Source organism: Hyla sarda, chromosome 10, assembly GCF_029499605.1.
Source record: "Hyla sarda isolate aHylSar1 chromosome 10, aHylSar1.hap1, whole genome shotgun sequence".
Lineage (NCBI taxonomy): Eukaryota > Metazoa > Chordata > Amphibia > Anura > Hylidae > Hyla > Hyla sarda.
This window is the reverse complement of record NC_079198.1, coordinates 4084399-4097760: the sequence shown is the minus strand read 5'-3', so window position 1 is coordinate 4097760 and position 13362 is coordinate 4084399. Positions and strand designations below refer to the sequence as shown.

General features: G+C 44.4%; 1 long non-coding RNA gene across 8 annotated transcripts in view; it reads left to right on the top strand.

Moving 5' to 3' along the window:
- Positions 1-13362, top strand: part of LOC130294112 (uncharacterized) — a 196227-nt gene that overhangs the window by 27954 nt on the left and 154911 nt on the right. For all 8 annotated transcript variants that reach the window (XR_008848389.1, XR_008848392.1, XR_008848394.1 and 5 more), the window contains exon 3: positions 12393-12489. This is a non-coding gene — a long non-coding RNA (uncharacterized LOC130294112). The remainder of the gene's footprint in view (positions 1-12392; positions 12490-13362) is intronic.

Genomic DNA, 13362 nt, shown 5'->3' with positions numbered 1-13362 from the left:
GTCCTATGTATGGCCAGTATTTAAATAGCCTAATCATGGTCACTATATACTTGTCAACCCCTATATAGTATAGCCGACTGAGTATGTGTCAGTATATAGATAGTATGGATATCCTATTCATGGTCACTATATACCTGTCAACCCCTATATAGTATAGCTGACTGAGTATGTGTCAGTATATAGATAGTATGGATATCCTATTCATGGTCACTATATACTTGTCAACCCCTATATAGTATAGCTGACTGAGTATGTGTCAGTATATAGATAGTATGGATATCCTATTCATGGTCACTATATAATGTCATCCCACATATAGTATAGCCGACTGAGTATGTGTCCTATGCACGGTCAGTATATAGATTCATGGTCAATATATACTTGACATCCTCTTGGTCAGTGTATATATCAGTTCAGCAGGGTACATATAATAGTCAGGTGTGCGCAGTCAGTGTATATATGTATATATATATGGTCCAGGAAGGGGCAGGTGAAGGAGGCCCCCTGGCTTTGTGTCTGCGCTCTATTCTCAGGCCGACACTTTCACTTCTACTTGGTAAACATTTCTGATAGGAGAGTCACCGAATTCCTACGGCACACCTGCCCAAGTCCTTTAAAAGTTACCGCAGTCGTATAGATAAAACCTGTTGCCAAAAACAGAGGCCAAAACACTGAGTAAAGTCATCCGAATACAAAGCATGGAGGCTTTATGACTGGTGGGAAGAACAGTGACTCATATAGTAACCAAGGAGCCTAGGAAGGTGACGGCAAATGTCTGGGCCGGAGTGATTCATTACTGGACATCCATATCTGATCAAGATACCGAACACAGCTCTGGGTATAGGATATAACTCAGGATCAGTAATGTAATGTATGTACAGTGACCACCAGCAGAATAGTGAGTACAGCTCTGGGGTATAATACAGGATATAACTCAGGATCAGTAATGTAATGTATGTACAGTGACCACCAGCAGAATAGTGAGTACAGCTCTGGAGTATAATACAGGATATAACTCAGGATCAGTAATGTAATGTATGTACAGTGACCACCAGCAGAATAGTGAGTACAGCTCTGGAGTATAATACAGGATATAACTCAGGATCAGTACAGGATAAGTAATGTAATGTATGTACACAGTGATCTCACCAGCAGAATAGTGCATACAGCTCTGGGGTATAATACAGGATATAACTTAGGATCAGTACAGGATAAGTAATGTAATGTATGTACACAGTGACCTCACCAGCAGAATAATGAGTACAGCTCTGGAGTATAATACAGGATATAACTTAGGATCAGTACAGGATAAGTAATGTAATGTATGTACACAGTGACCTCACCAGCAGAATAGTGAATACAGCTCTGGGGTATAATACAGGATATAACTCAGGATCAGTACAGGATAAGTAATGTAATGTATGTACACAGTGACCTCACCAGCAGAATAGTGAGTCCAGCTCTGGGTATAATACAGGATATAACTCAGGATCAGTACAGGATCAGTAATGTAATGTATGTACACAGTGACCTCACCAGCAGAATAGTGAGTACAGCTCTGGGGTATAATACAGGATATAACTCAGGATCAGTACAGGATAAGTAATGTAATGTATGTACACAGTGACCTCACCAGCAGAATAGTGAGTACAGCTCTGGAGTATAATACAGGATATATCTCAGGATCAGTACAGGATAAGTAATGTAATGTATGTACACAGTGATCTCACCAGCAGAATAGTGAGTACAGCTCTGGAGTATAATACAGGATATAACTCAGGATCAGTACAGGATAAGTAATGTATGTACACAGTGATCTCACCAGCAGAATAGTGAGTACAGCTCTGGAGTATAATACAGGATATAACTCAGGATCAGTACAGGATAAGTAATGTAATGTATGTACACAGTGATCTCACCAGCAGAATAGTGAGTACAGCTCTGGGGTATAATACAGGATATAACTCAGGATCAGTACAGGATAAGTAATGTAATGTATGTACACAGTGATCTCACCAGCATAATAGTGAGTACAGCTCTGGAGTATAATACAGGATATAACTCAGGATCAGTACAGGATAAGTAATGTAATGTATGTACACAGTGATCTCACCAGCAGAATAGTGAGTACAGCTCTGGAGTATTATACAGGATATAACTCAGGATCAGTACAGGATAAGTAATGTATGTACACAGTGATCTCACCAGCAGAATAGTGAGTACAGCTCTGGAGTATAATACAGGATATAACTCAGGATCAGTACAGGATAAGTAATGTAATGTATGTACACAGTGACCTCACCAGCAGAATAGTGAGTACAGCTCTGGAGTATTATACAGGATATAACTCAGGATCAGTACAGGATAAGTAATGTATGTACACAGTGATCTCACCAGCAGAATAGTGAGTACAGCTCTGGATGAAACTTGATACATGCTATGTTGTACATCAGAAGATATCCAACACTGTAATTCATAAGGAAGATAATTCTTTGCCAAGTTGATATAAAAATCTTTGTACTGAAAAAGTTAACCCTGATGTCCTGAGGTCCCATAATTTTTCCGGAATTCTCCATAGTAAATCCAGTGGTATATTTATATTTATGACAGGTCACATTTGGAATCTGGTCCACATTCACTTTGCATTGGTTCTTTGGTTTTAATGGTCATTGAGCTCCTCTGCAGTGGATTTCGGCTTTCTGTTTAGGCAGTAGGGATGAGTCCTGGTTATTGTTTGGTTCATGGGTGTGGAATACATTTCTGTATAGATAACTGTGATGGACCCAATAAAAATGTGACCCCCATGTCAGGTGAACCCCCGCACAGGTCTACCCCCACAATGTTAGTAAAACAGGAGTTAGGGAAAGAAGCTTTGATTCTGGATATTCGGGTTATATGGGAGAACATACACCTGAAGTGATCCCACTCTTATGAGCTCCATGTACAAGGCCACAGACCCTCACAGCATAGCCCTGCGCCCCTGCTCTTCTGGGGAGGATATGAGGACAGAAAAGGAAAATCTGCTCCTTGGTGAGTGAAGTTTTTTCTGATAAACTTGGAGCCCAGACCCGGCCGTGAGATCCGCACCGAGTGCCCGTCATCTGACTCACCAAAGACCAAGCTGGAGACGTAAGTGTCTACTGATCCAACACAGGACCAAGATACCGACTGTCACCAGATCCAGAGTCATGGATGGAATGTGAAGCTGAAGGAGACGGCCACAACAGCCTGTACAGACAAGGGATCTACTGAGGGTAAAGGGGGATCTACTGAGTGATTAATGTAGGGTAAAGGGGGATCTACTGACTGATGCTATTGAGTAAAGGAGGATCTACCTAGTGACTAATGTAGGGTAAAGGGGGGATCTACTGATTGATGCTATTGGGTAAAGGACTCTACTAAGTAGATGATTTGAGGTAAAGAGGGATCTTTAGAGTAGCTAATGTTGGGAAAAAAGGGGAGCTACTGAACGGATCATGTGGGATATAGGAGGATCTACTGAGGGGTTAATGAGGAGTAAAGGGGATCTACTGAGCAGATTAAAAAGAGTTTACTTCATAGAGAAAACCATAGAGCTTTTTACCTGGAGGACCTCAGATCTGTCCCCCACAACAGGCGGCCATAGAGCGGTGAGGGGGGTCCCCGGCATATGGACTCCACAACTACCTCATCCTTTGTCTCTTTTAATAGACACGTCAGCTCTTGGGGCCGCCAACCATGATGGCCCACAGGACGGAGCCCGCAGGATTCTGTGTGTTGTTGGTTTTCCTGGGGTGGATTGGGGTCAGGTAGCTGAGAGAATTCCTCAGATAAGAGACTTTTATGTTTTTGTTGCTGTTTTTGTGTTTTGCTCCTGTGGAGATGGCGCTGGGGCGTAGCCTGTAATTACTGCTGACAATTGGATTAGGTGATTATTGGGTAATAGGAAATGCTAATATTCCCTCAACAAGTGCCCTCTTGTCGATCCGGCTCAGGAGTCTCCCCCATCCCCTGCAGACACTCCATTTATGAGCCCAGCACTGAAGATTCCTGCTCAGTCATTTCACACCAGTTAACCCGCTAATGCCTCATTGACCCCATCATATTCCTGGAGCTGTGACATAACACTGACAGGCGGAACTATCCCAGTGTCCGAGAAATGCCCAAAACATTTCTAACAGTGCTAGGTTTTTAAAATAAAAAGAATCCAAGATCAAGGGGCCCAATCTGAGGTTATTGGCAGAAGATCTGAAGCTACAGGAAAAGATCGAATTTTACTGAAAGAGTAGTAGAGGCTTGGAACGTACCCCCAGCAGATGTGGTTGGTAAATTCACAGTAAGGTTCTCAAAGCCCGCCCCCTGTATGACATCACTGACATGTGATTGCAGCCCCGCCCCCTGTATGACATCACTGATATAATATAATATAATAGTAATATAATGACATGTGATCACAGCCCCGCCCCCTGTATGACATCAATGATATGTGATCACAGCCCCGCCCCCTGTATGACATCACTGACATGTGATCAAAGCCCCGCCCCCTGTATGACATCACTGATATAATATAATAGTAATATAATGAAATGTGATCACAGCCCCGCCCCCTGTATGACATCACTGATAGAATAGTAATATAATTACATGTGATCACAGCCCCGCCCCCTGTATGACATCACTGACATGTGATCAAAGCCCCGCCCCCTGTATGACATCACTGATATAATATAATAGTAATATAATGAAATGTGATCACAGCCCCGCCCCCTGTATGACATCACTGATAGAATAGTAATATAATTACATGTGATCACAGCCCCGCCCCCTGTGTGACATCACTGATATAATATAATAGTAATATAATGACATGTGATCACAGCCCCGCCCCCTGTATGACATCACTGATATAATATAATAGTAATATAATGACATGTGATCACAGCCCCGCCCCCTGTATGACATCACTGATATAATATAATAGTAATATAATGACATGTGATCACAGCCCCGCCCTCTGTATGACATCACTGATATAATATAATTGTAATATAATGACATGTGATCACAGCCCCGCCCCCTGTATGACATCACTGATATAATATAATAGTAATATAATGACATGTGATCACAGCGCCGCCCCCTGTATGACATCACTGATATAATATAATAGTAATATAATGACATGTGATCACAGCCCCGCCCCCTGTATGAGATCACTGATATAATATAATAGTAATATAATGACATGTGATCACAGCCCCGCCCCCTGTATGACATCACTGATATAATATAATAGTAATATAATGACATGTGATCACAGCCCCGCCCCCTGTATGACATCACTGATATAATATAATAGTAATATAATGACATGTGATCACAGCCCCGCCCTCTGTATGACATCACTGATATAATATAATTGTAATATAATGACATGTGATCACAGCCCCGCCCCCTGTATGACATCACTGATATAATATAATAGTAATATAATGACATGTGATCACAGCGCCGCCCCCTGTATGACATCACTGATATAATATAATAGTAATATAATGACGTGATCACAGCCCCGCCCCCTGTATGACATCACTGATATAATATAATAGTAATATAATGACGTGATCACAGCCCCGCCCCCTGTATGACATCACTGATATAATAGAATAGTAATATAATGACATGTGATGACAGCCCCGCCCCCTGTATGACATCACTGATATAATATAATAGTAATATAATGACATGTGATCACATCCCTGCCCCCTGTATGACATCACTGATATAATATAATAATAATATAATGACATGTGATCACAGCCCCGCCCCCTGTATGACATCACTGATATAATAGTAATATAATGACATGTGATCACAGCCCCGCCCCCTGTATGACATCACTGATATAATAGATATATATTATGTTATCTGTATATATCAGTGTAATGTACAGCAGATCCGCTCGCTCTGGGTGTGACTTCCCATTACCGGTGATGTACAGTATGGACCGTACTCTCCCAGCGCTGACACCTCCCTGCACAAATAACCTTATCTCTTATGATTCAGAGGATTGGGAAACAGAGCGGCCATCAAAAATATTCCACTGCGGCCGATGAGTTAGAGCCACCACGAAAACGCGGATTAACCCCTCGGTGACCATTTTTTCTCTGTTATCTAAACAACGTACACGTGGAATCGGCAACACAAGATCAGAGTGATCCAAAATGTGCGCAGTCCTGTAGTCTCACACAGCGCGGCTCTGCTACATCCTCTGTACTGTGGTTGTGTGGTCCAGGCCTAAATCCTCACCCACGGTGACTGCAGCACCATCCAGGCCACAATCACATCATGGCGTATCCGTCCGTGTACCCAAAATACACAATGCAAACCTGTAATGATATAAAAACATATCTTAGATTAATGTCTGCTCACCCCTCCAATCTGTCAGACAGCCGGGTGTATAGAAAGGTGCAGCCCACATGCAAGTATATAGCGGTAGAGTTGATCAGGATGTTCTATATGGCCTAAACCGTTCAGCTTATTGTCCAGACTACAACCAACGCGTTTCAGATACCGTCCTTTACCAAGGCAAATTATGCTAAATAATGATCTCTGAAATACGTTGCTTTTTATATATTTAGTCCGTCTGGACAATTTTTTTTGCTTTTCTAATAAAGCTAAACGTGCAGACAATGTAGCCTGATGTATCCATAGACACAAATGATGTCCCAGATAGTGGACCTTACATCTGTATACATTGTTTTCAAAGGATCTGCCACTTTTTTTGGTACTTAAAGGGGTATTCCAGGAAAAAACTTTTTTTTTATATATCAACTGGCTCCAGAAAGTTAAACAGATTTGTAAATCACTTCTATTAAAAAATCTTAATCCTTTCATTACTTATGAGCTTCTGAAGTTAAGGTTGTTCTTTTCTGTCTAAGTGCTCTCTGATTACACCGGTCTCGGGAACCGCCCAGTTTAGAAGAGGTTTGCTATGGGGATTTGCTTCTAAACTGGGCGTTTCCCGAGACAGGTGTCATCAGAGAACACTTAGACAGAAAAGAACAACCTTAACTTCAGAAGCTCATAAGTACTGAAAGGATTAAGATTTTTTAATAGAAGTAATTTACAAATCTGTTTAACTTTCTGAAGCCAGTTGATATATATATATATATATATATAAAAAAAGTTTTTTCCTGGATAACCCCTTTAAAGGGTACTTCGGCCAGAAAACATTGTATCCCCTATCCAAAGGATGGGGGATAAAGATGTCTGATCGCAGGGGTCCTGCCGCTGGGACCCCCGGGATCTCCGGCGCAACACCAGTGATGGATGATTGGTGACTTCAGCTGCCACGCCCCCTCCATTCATGTCTGTGGAAGGAGGCGTGACGGCTACTACGTAGCCGTCACGCCCCCTCCCATAGACATGAATGGAGGGGGCATGGCGTGATGTCATAAAAGTGGATAGGGGATAAGATGTTTTCTGGCCCCTTTAAAAAAAATAAAAATAAATGTATTTATGATGTATAGTGGATGTATCCTTGCACAATGATGCTTATCTGTGATTATACTCCGGTGGATTTAATACATTTTTTCATTTAGAATAAATACTATGTGCAGCCAATTATAATCCAGTTTCCAGGTTTTTTTTTTGTCACTGTGCGAAATTTTCCATGTTTTGTATATGGTTTTAAATTTGTGATGTCATAGACACATGACCAGTTGTAATTTCTATTTAAACTCTCTATGTATGTGTATTTGTTATGCCACGATTAAGGGTCCAGTTTGACCCGAAACGCGCTGGCTATTGTTCCTGTGTTTATTATCCATGGGATCCGTAATAAAGAGTTCCTGTTTCATCCTACATACTGCGCTGGACATCTCTTCTTGTCGTGCTATCTATGTCTGCAATTTCATTAACAAAAATTCAGAAGTAAAGTAAAAAAAAAAAAATGTATGCAAACAGATGCGTAAATGTTAAGGACAAGTATCATGAAAAAAAAAACGTATCCCCTATCTGAAGGAAAAGGGATACGTTTTAGATCGTGGGGGGGGGGTCCGAGCGCTGGGGCCCCCCGTGATCTCCTGTTTAGAGCCCCCCACAGCAGCGCGTCACAACTCCCGCCCGAAGCAGGGGCCGCCACACCCCCTCTATATAGTTCTAAAGGAGAGCCGAAGATTGCCGAACAGCTCTCCCATAGAGCTATATGGAGGGGGTCGTGACGCGCCGCTATGGAGGAGAATACGTTTTCTTCCATGATACTTGTCTTTTAAGGGTACGTTCACACGAGCAGATTTACAGCGTATTTTACGCTGCAGATCCGCTGGAGAAGGCCCGCTCTATGCTGTCTTTACATGTGCCTGTTCGTAGCAGCAATACGCCGCGACGAGCAGACACACTGCAGCGATGTGCGCGGCTTACTCGCACATCGCGGCCGCTCTCCCTGCTCTGAGCTAGGCAGAGAGCTCCCGCGATGTGCAAGTATATTGTGACTCGCACATCTCAGTGTGTCTGCTCGTAGCGGTGTATTGCTGCTACGAGCAGGCACATGTAAAGACAGCATGGAGCGGGCCTTCACCAGTGGATCCGCAGCGAAATCCGCAGCGAAAATCCGCTCGTGTGAACGTACCCTAAGGCCACATTCCCGTGACGATTTTCACATCTTTCGAGTTCTGTAAAAATCATATAGAATCTTAAACCTAGACGTATCCATCGACTTCTATTGACAAGTCGTATCCATTTATGTTTTCACCGCGATTTTTGACCCGATTCGAAAAAGGATTTAAATTGTATCCGATTTTATTGAACCGAGTAAAAATGTGTAAATATCACATTGTATCACTGTGCGTTTGTGTCCATTCAATTCTACACAATTTATTGATATGCGAGGACGTGATTAACGGGACGTGCGGTGTAATTCCAAGTCATGTTCATTGCTGGGGCATCACTGCTTTGTGGTGTCTTCCTCATCTATTTGTCACATTCCTTCCCTCCTATGTTTGTAATCTGCCATTTCACACTTTCTTCCTGTCCCATTGAGATGAGCTGTGAATGTAACAGGAGGGAGGAAGTGTGTGTTGTCTTGTGTATGTTGTGGGGGGAGGTGTGAGGGACGCACGGCCCGGGGAGGGGGTCCCTATCATTACAATTAGGATCTTGATTATTGCTCCCGGCTTCTGTTTGCAGTCTGACCGGTCGTTCAAGGAACAATCACATCATGAGGCTATGGTGGAAACGACATTTATCTTTATTACGTTACTGCGCAGTTTAGTCGCGAGCGGTCGGGACTCACTTTACTTGTTTGTTACACTTTAAACATTGTCGATATATCATAAATCACCACAGATCCCATTGACATCCAGGACCCCCATATAGTGGAAAATACCGGCATACAGACCCCTGCGTCTACACAGAATACTGACACACAGCAAAGGCATCCACACAATGAGCACACACCGGCGTCACACTATGGGGGGATGGGGGGCTCACCGCATGATTATTACTTTCCCTTTCACACTTATGAAGTGTTAATGTAGCTGTGAAGACCCCCGAGCCGCCCCGTGAGCTTATCACATCCAGTAATAGGTTTGTTATAATCTACAGCACTTATCTACACTGCGTCCAGTTATTGCAGAACTACAACCCCCAGCATGTTCTGGCTGCCGTAAGGCTGACAGGACATGCTGAGAGTTCTAGTTTTGCCGCAACTGAAGAGCCGAATATTGGGAATCACTGTTCTAAACCAGTGGTCTCCAAACTGTGGGCCTACTGCTGTTGCAAAACTACAACTCCCAGCATGCACGGACAGCCAACGACTGTCTTAGAATGCTGGAAGTTGTAGTTTTGCCACAGCTGGAGAACCATGCATATGGGATCACTGCTCTACACAGTGGTCTTCAAACTGTGGGCCTCCAGGTGATGAAAAACTATATCTCTCAGCATGTCCAACAGCTGTCCAGGCATGCTGGGAGTTGTAGTTCTGCAATACTTGGAGGCCCACAGTTTGAAGAACACTGTGTAGACCAGTGATCCCATATGCACGGCTCTCCAGCTGTGGCGAAACAACAACTCTCAGCATGCTGTAGTTTTGCAACTGCCCGATACCAGTGGTCTCCAACGGTTGTAAAACTATAACTCCCAGCATGCCCGGACAGCCAACGGCTGTCCGGGCATGCTGGGAGTTGTAGTTTTGACAACCCCGGAGAACCGTGCATTAGGGATCACTGCTCGACACCAGTGGTCTGCAAACTGTGACCCTCCAGACGTTGCACGGCCCTTTGGTGACTCCCTCCCCCCCCAATACGGACGCCAATACAGCACCTACAAGGATCACCATCCCATTTTATTCAGCAGAATTGCCATGCAGGATTCTTAAAAAGTTGTGTGAGCTTAGATGGTGACCATATTGGTCGTCCACCCATCTTTCCCGCAGAACAGAATCAATAACCACAGAGGAGGGCGACCAGATGGGGCTTTCTGATGCAGGATCCCCCAGAGCAGTAATCCCGCCACATCAGTATCCCGTCACATTCCCTGCAGAGAACATGTGGGGCTGAGACATGACACCTGTGGTTATTGGAGTTTTTGCAGGGTCCGGGGATGATGGTTCCAGCAGGGACTTGATCCTGGGACGGGACCGGATAGCGGGCGCAGTTTGTACGGTATTATCAGCTCCGCTCTTCCTGTGCGGTTTACAGGTGTCAGGAAATCTGATCTGTCACCATTCAGCTCCAACACAGGATCCCTTTGTAGTCAGCTCAGCCGACTGGAGCTTAATTCTGGCTTCCGCTGACTTGTGAGGAGCAGCTGCCCCAGGAATGCCCCCCCCCCAGGAAACACACCTGTATTTTGGGGGACACAGCAGTCACAGAGGCGCAGCCTGAAGGTCCCGATCTTCTCCGCACCACCGAGGATGTCACAGGCCCTATAGAGAGGAAACATCACAATGTATAGGATGCATTGAGGTCACATGCATGGAATAATGAAACACTTTAAAGCAGTGGTCTCCAAACTTTGGCCCTCCAGATGTTGCAAAACCACAACTCCCAGTATGCCCGGACAGCCAACGGCTGTCCGGGCATGCTGGGAGTTGTAGTTTTGCAACTTCTATTTACTACAGCTTGCTGAGAGATGTAGTTATACAACAGCTGGAGGTGCAAAGTTTGGAGACCACTGGACTAGAGTGATGGGAGTGCTGGGTTTTGTAGTTTTGCAACAGCTGGAGGTCCACAGTTTGAAGACCACTTGATTAGAGAGACCTTGGCTTTCCATGCATGCTGGGAGTTGTAGTTTTGCAATAATGGTCTCCAGTGGTCTCCAACCTGTGGACCTCCAGATGTTGCAAAGCTACAAAGTTAGCTGTCCGGGCATGCTGAGAGTTGTAGTTTTGCAACAGCTAGAGGTCCCCAGTTTGCAGACCACTAGACTAGAGTGACTTTGGCTGTCCGGGCATGCTGGGAGTTGTAGTGGTCTCCAAACTGTGGACCTCTGTCTGTTGCAAAACTACAACTCCCAGCATGCTGTAGTGTATAGATATTGCAAAACTACAACCCCCAGCATGCCCAGACAGCTGTTGGCTGTTCGGGCATGCTGGGAGTTGTAGCTATGCAATACCTGGAGGTCCACAATTTGGAGACCACTGGACTAGAGTGACTTTGCCTGTCCATGCATGCTTGGAGTTGTAGTTTTGCAATAGCTTTACTCTACAGGAGTGGTCTCCAGACTGTGGACCTTCAGCTGTTGCAAAACTACTATTTCCAGCATGCTCGGACAGCCGAAATCGTTCTAGACCAGTGGTCTCCAAACCATGGACCTCCAGCGGTTGCAAAACTACAACTCCCAGCATGCCCGAACAGACGTTGGCAATACAAAGTTTGGAGACCACCAGTGTAGAGCAGTGATCCCCAATGTGTGGCTCTCCAGATACACTACAACTCCCAGCATGTCCTGACTGCAGCCCCTTTCGGCAGTCAGGACATGCTGGGAAATGTAGTTTTGCAACAGCTGAAGGCCTCAGTTTGGAGAACACTAGAGTGATGACATCATCTACATCACACGTCTGCATCATAGTGTAATGGGGACCTAATTGCACCCTGAACACTACAGTAGGGGGCGCTGGTAAAAGTTTCTATCCCGTGATATTTACATAGCTGGAAACAATCTGCCCCCCAGGCGCCATATTGTGGCTGCTTTTCCACTACAATTACTTCAGCTACCTCTAGTCTACATACAATGGGGTCACTAATGTCCGGGTCATCATCCACTGACACCAAATGGGCAAATATTTATCTTGGTGACCCTGTGATCCGGGCCGGAGGGGGGGCTCCATAATGCATGCAGACTGGTGTAAGGAGGAGGCTTTTGGATGGTTTTTCATTTAGTGTTTGTTATTTGTATTTTATGACATTCAGGATTCTATGGCCGCCTCCGCTGACTCACTGTGACGACTTGTTATCATGGACGGAGATGAACCTGACCTCATCTGACCGATCAGCAAAAGGTGAACAGGTAGGGACATTTCACTCGTCTTTCCTTTTAAAGGGGTTTTCCAGGATTAGCAAAACTGAACTGATTTAAAAAAAAAAAAAAAAAACAGCGCCACCCTTGTCCTCAGGTTGTGTGTTGTATTGCACTTGAGTTCCATTAAAGTAAATGGAGCCAGGTTGTAATACCACACACAACCTAAGGACAAGGGTGGTGCCAAACTGTAGACTTCCAGATGTGGTATAACTACAAATCCCAGCATGCCTGTACAGCCAACAGCATGCTGGGAGCTGTAGTTTTGCAATATCTATACACTGCACAGTTTGGAGATCATTGCTGTAGTGTATAGATATTGGAAAAGTACAACTCCCAGCATGCACAGACAGCTGAGGTCACTCTAGTCCAGTGGTTTCCAAAATGGGGATCTCCAGGTGTTGCAAAACTACAACACCCAGCATGCCCGGACAGCCGGCGGCGGTATTCTGGGCGTTGTAGTTTTGCAACAGCTGGGGATCCACTGTGTGCTAACCACTGGACTAGAGTGACCTCAGTTGTCTGTGCATGCTGGGAGTTGTAGTTTTCCAATATCTATACTACAACAATGATCTCCAAACTGTGCACCTCTAGATGTTGCAAAACTACAACTCCCAGAATGCGGACAGTAGTTTTGCAACAGTTGGCGATCCACTGTTTACTGACCACTGGACTAGAGAAAATTTGGGTGTCTGGGCATGATGGGAGTTATAGTTTTGCAACAGCTGGAGGACCACAGTTTGGAGACCACTTGACTAGAGTGACTTCAGCAATCCGTGCATGCTGGGAGTTGTAGTTTGAAGACCACTGCTGTAGTATAAAGATATTGCAAACTGTGGACCTCCAGATGTTGCAAAACTACAA